The sequence below is a fragment of the Odocoileus virginianus genome, chromosome 4 (genome assembly GCF_023699985.2).
Source record: "Odocoileus virginianus isolate 20LAN1187 ecotype Illinois chromosome 4, Ovbor_1.2, whole genome shotgun sequence".
NCBI classification, from domain to species: domain Eukaryota; kingdom Metazoa; phylum Chordata; class Mammalia; order Artiodactyla; family Cervidae; genus Odocoileus; species Odocoileus virginianus.
Window position 1 is genome coordinate 30,497,222 of NC_069677.1, and position 15,580 is coordinate 30,512,801.

A 15,580-nucleotide genomic window follows, 5' to 3' on the forward strand; every position below is an offset into this window, starting at 1 on the left:
TAGCTGAATGGACAAAGGAATGAAGCCAGGTGAGATTTGAGGCAGGAATTCTAGCTGAGAGGAAACAATGAGGCAGAATAGAGAAGTTTGGCAAGGGATCCAAGGTTGTAGCAGTGGTGATAAAATAAATGGGCATTGGAAATAAGAATCAGTAGGATGACTTGATCATGGGTGGGGGTTGAAGATAGTGAGGAGTCTTAGGCAACTTCCAGAACTTGGTCCCTTGGGCATTCTAGCCATGTTGAGCTCTTGGCCTTGAAAGATAAAGGCTTTGAATGCAAGTTCCAGATTGGATATAGGAGACAAATTAGCAGATGCAGTGACAGTAGAAAAAGGGTGAGACTGGAGTCGTAAGAAACACCAATGTCTAAAAATTATATTGTATTACATAAAGGCTACCATTTATTCAGGGCTTATCACTGTGCTAAATATCTTGCATGTATTGTCTTACTATTCTTTAAAAAAATCCTATGAGACAAGAATTATAATCCCCTTTTTTAATAAACCAAGAAACTGAAGCTAAGAAAAATTAAGTAACTTACCAAAGGTCACAGCCAGTAAGAAGAAGAGCTGGAAACCCAGGTTCAGTCAAACTTCAAGAGTCATGTCTTAACTCACTACGTGATTATGTCAGCCATTTAAAGAGCAAACTGCAAGAAAGCAAAAGTTCTCCACTTATCACCAAGGCATGCAGAGAGCTAGGGGAGAAAGAGATGGATGGGTTCCATCATTTAGCAGGATATTGTCTTAGATTCAAACATGGTGGAGTGGAAGCCCAGGATTTGGAGTCAGGCAGACTGCCATCAAATCTTTCTTTGTGACTCAGTTTCTTGATCAGTAAAACAAAGATAAAAAGTAGTGTCATATATTTATTATTCAAATCAAATTAAGTACTGCAAATACAGTACCTGTTAATAAATTATAATAACTTTTATTTTGCTTCTTCATGTTAGTCTAACTGTGAAAAAGAAAGACAATGTCCTCTAGGGTAAAGCAGAGAATTTTCAAGACTAGAAAGAACACTGCATTACGTCAAAGAGATTTTTCCAAGCAACTCTATTTACACGTTGAAAATAATTATTTATTTAAAGGCGCTTCTTCCAACAAGCCCTTTTGCTTTGTGGCTTAAAAATATATATATATATATATATATATATATATATATATATATGCATTGGCAGTGAACACCTGAGTAGTCGCCAAGATTGCATAAATTCCAAACCAGATTTTCACTCTCCAAACTAATTGAAAACAAACTCTGAAAAATCACAAAGGACAATGGAACTGAAAAATCTGTAAGTATTTAAACAGGTTCTCAGGACCTCTAAGTAACATTTAAAAAGTATCCCCAGAATGAATCAAAACAATATGATTGCTAACGATTGCTGTGCATGTAAATATGGAATTGGTCCTGAAGGATGTCTGCTGGCTCTGACCCTGGAAATGCTCAGCTGGGAACTGATGTGTCTGTTGTAATGTCTAGAGGGACCACACAGCTGGGTAACATCACCATGCCTGTGCATGAGAAGGAATGATTCGCCCTATTCCTTCTCACTCCATCTGATGCTCACTAATGAGGTCCAGAGATTTGATCCTGCAGAACCCATCTCTCCCTCAGGGGAGGGAAGGACATTTGGTGTAATGATAAACTGACCTCACTCAAGCTAACCAGACAAAAAGATATTAAATGGACGTAGTTAAACAAAAGAGCAAACAAATTATAGTTGACATCAGAGTACCCCTTTCCTAGGTTACTCTGATGGCATACCCTGCCACTTATTAGATTTTTGCTAAGGAAACTTCCACTTGTGTTAATTAACAAAACATTTATCTACAGGAATGAGACAGTTGTCCAGTGTATAATTTTTAGTTAAATAGTGTATGCGTTAAGTCTTTTCTTAACTATGGTGAAGTTAATGTGCTTTTTAACATTTGCTAAATCTGTATGTTTTTTGTTTCAATACAATGGAACAATTCAGTCTGATATTATAAGATCTCATCTAGTGAGGATAAAAGCTAATGCTGTCTAGAAAGCATGGCTTAAAATTTCTCAAAGCTGTGTTTACCATCCTGTCTAAATTATGCAGGCAGAGCTTATAAACTATTAGGGCCTTTAGATCTTCAGATGGGAAACATTTTCAGATTTAGAAAAGCTCCCTTGTTGGATTTGAACTTTTCAGTTTAAAATAATTAGGTGGAAAAGGGAACACAATCCTCTCACTAATGTATTTTTTCCTCAGTAAAGGCTGAGGAATTTAGCATTAAGATGCAATCTGGAAAAATAAATAAACAAAAGGAAGAAAAGGAAAGAACTTTCTCCATTGTTGCTTAATTCCTAATAACAAAATTGCAAAATATAGAACTTCATATTTAGCATCATCTTATATTGGTACATGTCGACTTCCCCAGAGATGACACATTGCTGCAAGTTAACAATTTGAAACAAATCTCTGTAATGTTGAAAGACATTTCTCTGCAACGCTTCCCTTCAGCAGTCCCACGGCAGCCATCATTCATCTGCCTCCATCCAGGTAAACAAGCAAAACAAACAAAAGAACTATTCCTCTCTGGCATTTTACTTATTATCTGTTTTATATCATTGCAAGTCTGAAACAATATAAGCTTTGAAAGAAAAAGTCCACCTTGTTTTTTACATTAAATGTTCATTCCTGAGCTCATCTTAGTTAGCTGTTCCTTTGAAACCACAAAGCAGTCTTAAAATCATTTAACATGCTATTAATTTAGCTGTTGTAGGATGATGGATTTCTCAGCTTGCTCATACATAGCTCTCTTAAGACTGGAAACGTGCAGATGTCATACCTTTGCTTCCTCAGCTATCACTACCCTCTTTCTCAAGAAGCATAATTATCAGTAACTAAATAAACTCCCATTAGATAGTTCATTATTTGGGCTAATGTAGACTGGCTCCTCATGTTGCTTTGTGAAAAGTTGATGCAAATATTTCTTAATAAAATTTTTTTCAGAATGTAGATTTTGGTCTTTGTATTTTAACCACTACTAAGCAAGCATAAATTCATTACAGATTTGTTAGGTCAAATGTGGTTAATATTTCTCCATTAAATGAAAATGAGTTTGACAATTTAGGGAGGGCCATAATTATGCCTAATTTCATTAATGTAGTTCGCAAATAAAGCAATCTCAGATTGTTATATATACCTTCACCCTTGGTTTTAACACAGCAGTTCAGAGTAAAAATGGACCAAAAAGCCATTTCATTAGTCCACTGCATCCTGTATGAATTTCAGCTCATTATTTTTATGAATAGAGAATGTGAAGGTCATTTCACCTTATAAGGACAATCAACAATTGTTCTAAGTTCAAAGTTATGGGGATGTCTGTACATCTGCTTTGCTCAAGGAAGTTCTAGCTAGGAAAGAGAGGAGGTGAAACAATATGGGCCTTCCTCATTTAAATTCCCCACTGAGTAAATACTGCCACATTACCAGCTCTGAATAATTAACTTCCATCCACTGTACCAGAAATGATGCCCTGTATCTGAAATGCAACTTTTCAATAAATACTCCTTGAAAGAAACTACCACAGAAATCATGACAGCTGTCATTGCTCTAAACTTTTACTTACTCAAAATCATTTTCTGAAAACCATCATTAGAATCAAATTAAAATAAATCTGAGGTTTTCTGAATAAAACTGTCAAAGAAGATAAAAGTTTTTACATTGACAGGAAAGCAAATGATTTTTTCCACTCTGTTGAGGTTGCATAATAGTGCAGTATATCTGAATGACTTATGGTCCATTAATGACAGATTAACAGCTGGAGGAGGGGAGATCTTTCCAAGAATAGTTTTTAAATGAATGAAACTTCAGGCCTAGAGGCAATGGGAAATGCAAAGTGTAGGGAGCTGGGGGAAAATGTGGGTGGAGGAGTCTTACAAGATTAGACTTTCATAATTCATTAAAATCACTGAAAATGACAAGATGTGATCTGAAATAAACCTTCCATATTCACAAGGGGAAGAGTGCCTAGTCAATATTAAGTCCTTGAAGATGATTGCCGGGGGTAGAAATCTAACAAGAGCCTATCTATGCAGCATATGTGAAGGAAAGAAACCTTACTACACAAAACTTAGTGAAGGAGTCTACCTATGTAGTTTTGCTCACCAGCCCTCTTGCAATATAATGAAATACCAAACACTCTGCAGCTAAACTAAGATGCGGAGGGGGAGTGGGTGTGCAAGATGGAGTGATAATATTAACAAAGTATTTTATGTCTAAAAGTGATTTATTTAGAAGGTCTTGTCCCAAAATCTGGAATGAAACTTATACTATATACATACACACACACACACAATATCTATTTCAGTAAAAACTACATAAAATAAATTCTTTAAAAGAAAACACTGATAACCTTCTTTTCATCTTTATGTTTTAATTTTTATCACAAAAGTAACTCATACTTTTATAGCTGTTACAGAAAATCGGTAAAACAAATGAAGAAAGTAAAAGTCACTTCCCAGTAATATCCACATTTAAATTTTAGTGCATTTCCTTCCATCATGTAATATATTTATTCATAATATAAATTTTTTCAATAAAAGAAAATTATGTTGAATGTGCATCACATTATGTCCTGAGCAGAGAAGCCATTTAGCCTTGATTTTGAAGTCAGTGATTTATTTTGAGGTATACGCAGCAGCCTTTGCAATCTATTATGACCACTAGACCAAAGCATATTTATCTTTGTAGCCGGCTAGCACTGGATTTGTGTGCTCAGGACTCATTACAGATATTATCAGTAACAGTGACAGTAGCATATATTTTAAGTGCCTAAGGATGTGACTCTACTTAAAAGCCTAAAGCAAATATAGAAATTGTATATAACCTCAGGATCTAAAAATCCAACAACTACTGTCTTTCCTCTAGCTTCTGAGGCTGTCTGGGGTTTCAGCTTGCATCAAAAACAAGTTTTAGTCTTCAAACGGAAACATTCTCGACATAGCTCAAATACATCGTTGGAATGTGTCACTACCACCACTCCAAATTAAAAACCATCTTAAAAGGAATTAGACCATCCTGTAATGAAAAAATATAATGAAAGCAGAAACTGCAAAATGGTTAGTTTTTGTAAGAATTAAGTATTTTTCCTTAAAATTGATTAATTTTACTGTACTAAGTTCTTACACATTCATATTTCTCTTATTCACAATAAATAAAAATTGTTATAGAATATGTCTATTACAGGAAGAAAAGCTAGAAATAATTCCTTATGAAACTTTCAGTTCAGTTCAGTCACTCAGTCCTGTCTGACTCTTTGCGACCCCATGGACTGCAGCACACCAGGCTTTCTTGTCCGTCACCAGGAGTTGACTCAAACTCATGTCATTTGAGTCAGTGATGCCATCCAAACATCTCATCCTCTGTTGTCCCCTTCTCCTCCCGCTCAATCTTTCCCAGCATTGGGTCTTTTCAAACGAGTCTGCTTTTTGTATCAGGTGGCCAAAGGATTGGAGTTTCAGCCTCAACATCAGTCCTTCCAATGAGCACCCAGGACTGATCTCCTTTAGGATGGACTGGTTGGATCTCCTTGCTGTCTAAGGGACTCTCATGAATCTTCTCCAACACCACAGTTCAAAATCATCAATTCTTCAGTGCTCAGCTTTCTTTATAGTCCAACTCTCACATCCATACATGACTACTGGAAAAACAAAAGCTTTGACTAGATGACCTTTGTTGGCAAAGTAATGTCTCTGATTTTTAATATGCTGTCTAGGTTGGTCATAACTTTTTTTCCAAAGAGCAAGTGTCTTTTAATTTCATGGCTGCAGTCACCATCTGCAGTGATTTTGGAACCCCAAAAAATAAACTTTAGGCTTTATCATATTGCTTAGTAAGGCATAGTACCTGTCTCATTTAAATCAAGTCTTCAAGAAATAAAGTGGCCTTTCTTTATGTTCTTGAGTCTTGGTACATTAACTTAAAGGCTTACTATAGTTTATTGTTACAATAAATATTGTGATAATAATCTCTAGTTCCAAAGCCCGAACATGATGTGTTTTTTTTAAATTTCACTTTCCTGCCTATTTAAAATGCAAAACTTACACAAACTTTTGTTTATAGAGAAACATAAGTCTATGGATTCCACTTTTAAAATTTTACATTAGATAATACAGTTTTACCCTGTTTTTATTTAATCTTCAAAACAGTAATTTTAACAGATATATAATACAGCATAAGGTAGAAACAGCATTATTTAATCATTCCTCTTTATTTAAAACATAGATTGCTTTAGATGTTTAAAATTTACTTGTGTTTTATTGGTAAACTTTTGCCCAGTCTCAGAGTTTTACCTTTTTTTCTGATCAGTAAATGGATTTTCATAAGTCACTTTGTTGTTTTTTATGTTTAATAATTTCTCCTGATATATGAAGAGCTTTTTTTTTCCCAAAAAAGTCATTTCTTCTACCTGGAAAGATTACTTTATTCGATTATTTCCCGTGTTTTTGTCTTTACCAGTAATTCTTATTTTTCACAAATTATGTTTCCAGGTTCCACCTTCCATATTTACCTTTTTGTCTTGCATTTTAGTATGCTGGGTAGTTTTTATTGTTTTGTGTCATATTTCTAGTAAACGCTAACTTTAACAATGATATCAGTTGTTCAGTTTCTGTTTTCATTGTTATTCGATCTCATTTAATATTTGTCTTATTAGTTAGGATAGAATAGTTTATACTGCAGCAGCAAATACCAAAATTCCAATTCCTGAAAATAACAAAATTTATTTCTGGCCCACTGTGCATGACTGTCTTAGGTTATTAGTGGGGTCTTGTTCATCGTAGCTACACAGGGATAGTGATGAATCTGAAAACATTGTCAGTTCTGTACTAAAGGAAAACAAAAGCTTTGCAAGGTCTGTCAATGTCACTTAAATGATCAAGCCACCATCTTCTGAGCAGAATTCATGGGCCCAATCTAGTTACATGCCTCCATTCAAGTATCAAGAGAGGAAACTTAGTCCTAAGGAGCATGTAAGAAGGTGGAGAACCAGAAATGTCTGGCAAATAGTACTAGCAATTGTTACAAAACTCACCTCACTTTCTTTATTGCCACAAGATAAGATAACCTCTATTTTCTAAAATTTTCCATTGCATGTGAGAAAAGTATTTCAGGGTAGAGTTTTGCTTACACTTACCTTGATTCTTTCAGCTTTTGATTTTGTGTTTAAAAATGTCTTTTTTATGTTTGTTGTGGATAGCTTTATACCTTCTGTTCCTTCATATTTCCATGGTATTAATTTGCTAATCTTTCTAAAGCAGACGAGATGGAGAATTGCTTTCAAGCACTGTCCTAACAATCTGACTGTTTTCTGGCTGACTGAGCTTCTTTGATCTTGAGTTGGAAATTAGGTTTTTTCTTTTTTCCTTTTTCTGAGCTTCTTCATTTCCCAGCAGTTTATTTAATAATTTAGTGTCAGAGTGAGTTTTCATGAAGAGTAAAGTGTAGAGTGTATTTTTCTCCAACTCAAGTAGCTCATTTTACAGTCTCTTGTCCTTCTTGGGCTTAGAGTTAAGAAATAGTTCATATGGAGGGTTTATTTCTATGTCAACCAACATGAAGACCGTGATCTTTACCAGAAAAGTACTTAACTCAGAGATTGGAGGTCGATTCAACAGGGTGTCTCAGATGATGGCAGAAAGAATTATTTGAATTCTGAATTAGAGATGGGTTGAAATTGTAAGCACTTTCCATCACTGAGATAGGCTGTAGGAATTTCCTTTAATATCTATAAAATGTCTATGTGCTATGATTACTTCCAATAATTTCTTTTATTTGAGCAATTCACATGATTTCTTAATAGTCTTCCTTTTACTCAAATCAAATGTGCAGCTGAAATTTTCATTAAAATACTTGAATGTTAATCACATCTTGTCATTAGAAAGGGACTAAAAAGTAGTGTTAAAAATTGGGTTTCTGAGCCATAGAAACCTGGGTTCCAATCTTGGCCTGTTACTATCTGTGTGACCTTGGGTAAATAATTTAGTGATTCTCAAATTTTGTTTTTGTTTGTTTGTTTGCTCTTCACCTGGAAGAAGTGACAATAATACCTAACTCATAGGATTTTATTTTTTGGAGAACTGCTTTTGAAACATTTACCATAGTTCTATTAGTACTCTTGAGAACAAAGGCCAGTTTTGAGCTCAGAGGAAGGAAATGACAGGAACAAAGATATGAAGATGGGAAAACACAGCATGTGTTCTAGGTTGATCGGTACTTTGGATATACGAGAATAGGGTAGATGTACCCAGTTGCACTGGTTGTTCACTGCACAAAAAAGTCAGACCAAAGGGGAAAGTGAGGCTGAAAGTCAGGCCATATTCTGCTTGCATAGCCCTCCTCCTTGCAAGGAGAAACATATTTTTCTTTATATACTAGGGATGCTAGGGGTGACTCCTCAGTAAATAGGAATCAAATGAGAAATTTGACAAAGTATGTCTATGACCCTAATCCTAAAAAGAGAGGTATAGAGTTTCAGAGAGCATTCACCATTATATATATATAACAGGGTCATCTCCTTTCTTAAGTAAAGGAGCTCTGAGCCATTTTCATCTGTTTGACTCTTTGTGACCCCATGGACTATTCAGTCTATGGAATTCTTCAGGACTACTGAAGTGGGTAGCCTTTCCCTTCTCCAGGAGATCTTCCCAACCCAGGGATTGGACCCAGGTCTCCCACATTGCAGGCAGATTCTTTACCAGCTGAGCTACCAGGGAAGCCCATTTTCATCTGTACGTTTTTAAAAACTCACAACAAAAATACCTATTTGTTCCATTGACTACAGGCCTTGACATTGCAACCATTTTTCTTCCTTCCGCTAAAATACCAATCTTTCTTCTGAACCATCATTACAAAAAATTTCAGGAGTTGGGGTATCTCCCAAGTCTTCACTTTGATGTCAGTTGTGTTTTATTTGCTTTTCGTGCCAGGACCGTTTCAAGGATTGAAAGGGATTTTACATGATTTGACCTTGATTGTGTAGCTGAGACTTGTGGGTTGGATGACTAGCTGCCTCAAACCACAGCCTTTCTACTTTTGAGTTCATCTCCCAAGGGGAGTGGGAAAAAGAAGAGGAAAATGTCATGAGGGGGAGATGTAGAATTGTGTAAAAAGATGCTAAAATTTACCTTTAGGAAGCTTCCTAGAGTCAGTCTGCACATGTTTACGGTGCTTCTTTCACTTGCTGCCTGTAGGTTTCTTAAGAATAAAGACCCTTAAACTTTTGCATTTCCTCTATGATATGTAGCCCGCAGAGCTTTCAGAGAAGGCTTCCCAGCCGCAGGAAGAATGGAACATCTCGGTTATTGCCTCTTCTATCCCTCTTCTTTCCAGTTCTCTGATTTCTTTTTTAATTGGGGAGATGGGAAGGAGGAGAGGAGTTTGTATCAGGCAATGAAGTATTCGAATAAGAATTCACTTCATTGATCCATAAAATAAAACCAAGATTATCTCACCTATCTTCATATAATGATTACAATTTATTAAATTTCAAATATGTTTCAGGTGCTTTACATACATTATCTTTAATCCTTACAGCAACTCTGTAAAGTGGTTATTTTCATCTCTGTTCTGTAGATAAGAAAACTTTAGTGAGATAAACTAATTAACTTATTCAAATATGCAGCACTAATAAGGAACAGAGTTAGGATAAATCCCAGTGATACCTGACCTATAGCCTGTGCTGTTTTTTTCTTTTTTTGTGTGTCCAAAATAATAATAATAATAATAATGGCACAAAGTAATGCATGCGTATGTTCTCACTGGGTACACAATGCAAGGCATATACAATAAATATACAAATCCTTTTCGCATCACTTCCCTCACCCAAATATCCAATCCTAATAGCTTTCCCAGTGAGAACCAGTTTCTAGAATTGTGTTAATACATTTCCATATATATAAAAATATATATAAGCCTATCTGACTATGTATTAGTCTATGTTTTTAATGTAATAGCATATTAAAACTCATCTTTCAATATCTGTGTATTCACACCTTCACCTTTTCATAGCAGTTGAATAATATTTAAATTCATATTTGCCATCTTGTCTTGTTTTCTTTTCACCAAGTTCCTTGCAATGTAGTTATTCTGAATCCCTGTTTTTTTGTATAAGTAAACTTAGGCTAAGAAGACTACTTGGAGTAATTTTAAAGATCTCTGATTTTTTTTCCACAATATTTAATTCTTACTTTATAGACAAACATAAAATTATTGGAAATTTTCCTTCTACTTGCTACTTCAATGTAATTACATGGGTGTCAATCTTTCTGTTTGGCTGAATATGGTGCTTTATCCCTCAGAATGTGTATTTTCCTTAAATGTCTGCTTCTTCTTGACTGTATGATGTTTTGGCCCACCTCTCATTTTACCTCTTCAGTACAATGCTACAGTTCATTTTATAGCTGAGGAAACCAAGAACCAGAGAAAATAAATGACAACCAAAGGCTTGGAGCTATTTAATGCTAGAACCAGTAATAAATCACATTTACCTGCTCACTCCTGACCCAGCAGCCTTTTAATACCATGACATGTTATTAACTGGAAGAAGTATGTAGATGCTTTAGCTTATTTGTAAATCTATACTCCTTTCTCTTCACATTTTATATCCTATTTCAGGTCACGTTTGTTCATTGGAAAAGTCTGACATGCTATGTGTCCTTGGCAGAGAACTCTGAGTAGAACTCACTTACCCTTTTATTTACTTTGGCATAAAGTCTTCTGGAAGAACCTAGTTGTTGGACATGTTCAATAAATTGCAGTTAATAAAAAGCTAGATCATTATGGTTCCTTAGAAAAAAACAAACCAACTCTTTATTTTACAAATTCATTTAACAACATATACTGTGAATGCACTTACTAAACTCTCATAAATGCTAATATATGTTAAAGCACATTTTCATATAGCATCTAAGAAACTAAAGCCAAGAATGACTAATTCACTTGAAAAAAAATCTTACATTAATGGTGACAAAGGACTGAAGCCCAAGTCTCCAGACTCAAAGTCCAGTATTAAACATCCAAGTGACTTGCCAGGGTGCTATTCTGTATAATCAATAAAACAGAGGCTGGCCCAACCTACCTACAATATGTACTAACCTGCTTTCATTATCTTTGTGGCTCATAGGAAGACAGTACTAGTTGTGAAATGTACAATGCATTTATCCCTTTTAAAGCTTAAGACTTTTATTTAGCCTGCTTTCAAATGTCTAATCACAGATACACAGCACCATTTTGAGGTAGCACCATTGGACTTGATTGATTTGCAACTCTCTCTCACTCAACTTTTCTCTTTTTTCCCCTCTCATGCAAAATTAATTCTTAAGGTCACATTATGTGTTCCTGAAACTAGCATGTGTATTCAAGTTCAGTAAATCATACTCGTCTACATTTTGTGACTGCTGCTGTTGAATCCTGTTGAATGCTTGATGTTGGTTTATAATCCTTAACAGATAAATGTGTTCTAACAGGGCTGTTCAAGGATAGTATTGTTCTGGATTAAAAGAGTGGCATGTTTTTAGTGCATCACCACCTTGACCTCCTGATCAGGGGCAGCATTTCCTGATCATGCATCTTCATTAGCACGGAGGACAAGTCAATGTAATGGAAGGGGCATTGGAACTGCAATCAGATGCTCTGGGTTTGGACACCCTACTATTTTTTGCTTTCACAGATTCTTGGCTTATGAATCTTAAAAATGGGGCAATAATATACATTTCCTTTGGGTGATTTTAAAATTTAATTGAAATAATGCATGTGAGAGTACCCTGGCACATATAAAGAGTTTAATAAAGTTAATTTCCTTTCCAGTTTACTTAATGTTAGCTACTTTTGAAACCATTCTTTCCCAATAATGTAATAACTGACTTTGACAGTAGTAACAGAGCCATACACAGCGCTCATGCTCTTTCCCTGAAGACCAGCTTTCTCCATTAGTATCTGAGCCTGGCAAATCAAAATCCTTCCTAAAATCTTCTAAGAGACTTTGAAATCCCTGCGTGCATTAGTCTGGATCACTTGAGTGTATCTTGCACATTTAATTAAACCTGTTATTTCTGGAAACAAAAACAAAACATTTAAGAAGGAATAGCTGAGAGAAACCATTGTTTTTCCAGGAGTGTGACATGTGAATAATTTAAAAAATCTTTTAAAGCCGTGCTTTACTTTAATAGGTTTCTGAATCCATTCATTTTCAGGTTGCTTTTATTACCGTCATCTACCATTGCCTTTTGCCACTTCTCTTTGAGGATATCTGTTATCCTTTAAAAAGGGACTAGATTGAAATTAACTTGCTTCTGACCATACCCATTTATCCACTTGAAGATCACTGTGGCAAACTATGAAAAATGTGCTAGAGTTGAAAAATGACAAAGCTCCCTGGATCGAAGAGCTGCTTATCCTCTCACAGGAATCTGTTTGTTCTGTTATTCTTGGCAGCTAGGGCTGTATTCTTTAAAGGAAGATGCAGATTCCATTTTCTTTATCCTTCCTACTCTGAAAATTATGTGTTGCTTCTGCACTGGAAAGGTTCTGGATGAAAAGTACTTTCCTATTTGCACTGCAAATAAAAAAACACAACCCCTTGTAAATTGTGTTAACCCCCTTTTGACAATCTGAACCACATGAGGAACGATCCGCTGACTATTATGTGTACATTATATGTACTGTGCACAGGTGTGTTTATAAGGAGTCTGTGCATTTGATCTCCTCTTCTATTCCTTAGTTCTTCCCTTAGAATTATTGGTGGGACTTCCCTAGTGGCTCAAGCATTAAAAGTGTCTGCCCGCAATGCAGGAGACCTGGGTTCAATCCTTGGGTCGGGAAGATCCCCTAGAGAAGGAAATGGCAACCCACTCCAGTACCCTTGCCTGGAAAATCCCATGAATGGAGGAGCCTGGTAGGCTACAGTCCATGGGGTCGCAAAGAGTTGGATATGACTAAGCACCTTCACTTTCTTTCTTTCTTAAGCATTATTGGCATGTAGAAAATAGAATCTATTTAATCTATTCCAATAGAGTTAAATCCATCAAATGTATTTCACTTGAAATTTTAATTGGACTAGAACCCTTGTCTTAGGGCTAGTAATTTGTCTTTTCCACCCTCCTATACTTCTTCCTTCATGGTTCATGATGAGGCCTTTGTTTTGCTTTGGAAAAATACAATGCCAAAAGCTGCTGCTCTCCAAACACATGACTTCCCAAACTCCCAGAGATACCAGTCAGTTTCCATCAAGGATTCCATTATAATGCTCCATTCCCATTGTGGCATAAGTCTCATGGAACCCTCCTGCACGGTTTGAGATGGAGAAGAATGAGGAAATGAAAGAGCAACGCTAGACATTCACGTTACAGTCAACTCTATTATAAAAAAGATCTCTAGTTATGTGAAAAATCTCCTGTATCTGGGAAGGAGGTAGATGATGCTGCAAAAGTCACAGTATTGGGTTTTGACCACCTCTAGCAAGTCCTACATATGTGGTCTACCTTCTCTCATTAAAATATGGGGGTTATCTCATCTACTTCTGTTAACTTTGGAATATCAAACAAGACCAGAAGTCCCCTTAACATTCTGTAATACATGTATAACTTTGATATAATAAAAACCAGACTTTAGGAGATACAATCTATTAATATAAAGAGGAAAAAGTGAAGAATGATTATAGTTTGATAGAAATTTCCAATGTGGCACAACTACAAGGCTGACTAGAGAGTATTTTCTCCTTTTACTCTGATTAAAAATGCAATTTCACATGAAATAGTGTGATGTTTCATCTTCAGTTTCCAAGGAGGCTCTGTGGAGACTGTCGTTAACCCAAGTGGTCGGGCGAACCAGCAGCTTCCCTGATTAGTCTCTCCTGCTGAGTAGTATAGACAAAACCTCAATCACAGGACATTCCAGCGAGCTCGAGTGGCCATGCTCCAACTGTGCTGCCGAGAGAACTGTCAGACATCTGTAAATATTTTGTAGTTCCTTAGGAAAAAGTGTTGGCCTTCTGGGATACAGCAGAGAGAGCTTGTCCCCACATCCAGCTCTGGTTCTCTGGCGGATTTGGTTTGTTTATTTTCAGTCGTTTCATCTCTCTGATTTGTTCCACACTGAATTTCCTTCTTATCGCTTTGTGTGGCTTGTGGCTAAAGAGTATTTTTCTTCTGATACATTATCATCCTACTAGAATGTGCAGAAAAATCACTGATTACCCTTGATTGATTTATTCATGACCTTGTTGTTGTTCAGTCGCTGAGCTGTGCCCTAAATTTTGTGACCCCATGGACTGCAGCATGCCAGAATTCCCTGTCCTTCACCATCTCCCAGAGTTTGCTCAAACTCATGTCCATTGAGCTGGTGATGACCTTAGTTGGGATGAAAAGGCCAGGCCACTGAACAGGAAAAATAAGCCTGAGTGGGCAGTGTGGGACCAGGGAGGCACCCCCAGCTGTTTTTCCTCACAATCTTCAGAGCTGCTCATCCTCAGTTTACTTTCCACTCCCACCCCCAGGTCCCATTGATAAAGCAAAAAAGAAACTTGGTCATCATTACGTGAATCCAAATTCATTCTGATCATCTTGCCATTTTAAGAGGCTTTGTCCCATTTTTTTTTTTTCCTTCCAGATGGTGGGTGTGCATCTTCTGAGAAGGATGACTAGCTTAAAATCAGAGGCTTAAAATCTACATCCACCAAACAAAGCTATCTGTAAATACATTGTTTGTTTTGAACAAACCTTCTGTTCTGGTTCTATTTGATTAACAAGAATAATCAAACATCTAAATAAAAATCATTGTCTGTTACCACTGGAGAGTGTCCAACTCATCTCAGACAGCTTGGAAGGCTGGCAAAAGGCAAGACACATTGTGCTGGGGGACATCCAGGCCAGCATGAGGGGACCTGTGTGTGCCATCTGCCCCCACCCCTCTGCTCGGATCCCAGTCCAATCGTTTCAGTCTCATTAGAGCAAGATTCTGATGAAGCCAAAAGATGCAGCTCCCCGTTTCACAAACTACAGAAAGGCTCACAGGGAGACGGCCAGCCTCTGGAGACACCTTGAATGACCTCCTGGCTCTTAGGCACGAAGAAGCTTCCCCAAACTTCATATTCCATAAAAGGCTGAGCACCTTTCTCTGTGTTTTACTTTTCCCCACCACGAGAGACGTTGAAACCTTCCAAGTTATAATGTGTATGTTCCCCATACACAGTGTCCGAAGACATTACATGCTAATTGTTTGTTGATTTAGAGCAAAGCAGGACCACTGAGAAGCCAGCCCTGTCATATTTGTAGAGCCGCATTTACCAAGAAGCAAAGTTCAGCAGAAATAAGCAAAAATCATCTGAAACCTTTTCTTCATCAAATAAGAAACAGTTCTGACACCCTGTTTAATGACAACATTCAACTATTTCTTTTCCATCTTTATTTTCCCTCTAAGGTTTAGCTTATTGGCTCATTATGTGCCTGGAACATGAAAGATGACAAGGGGATGGAACTCTGGCTCAGCAAATTCAGAGCCCAGCCCGCACCAGCTCAGCCCATATCCCCTCCTCCTCTCTTGCCTTCTCT

At 36.7% G+C, this 15,580-nt stretch overlaps 1 long non-coding RNA gene across 1 annotated transcript in view; it reads right to left on the minus strand.

The window, feature by feature from the left end:
• Positions 1 to 548: 548 nt before the first annotated feature.
• Positions 549 to 15,580, minus strand: part of LOC110136434 (uncharacterized) — a 129,945-nt gene continuing 114,913 nt past the window's right edge. The window contains exon 3 of the long non-coding RNA XR_011487291.1: positions 549 to 650. This is a non-coding gene — a long non-coding RNA (uncharacterized lncRNA). The remainder of the gene's footprint in view (positions 651 to 15,580) is intronic.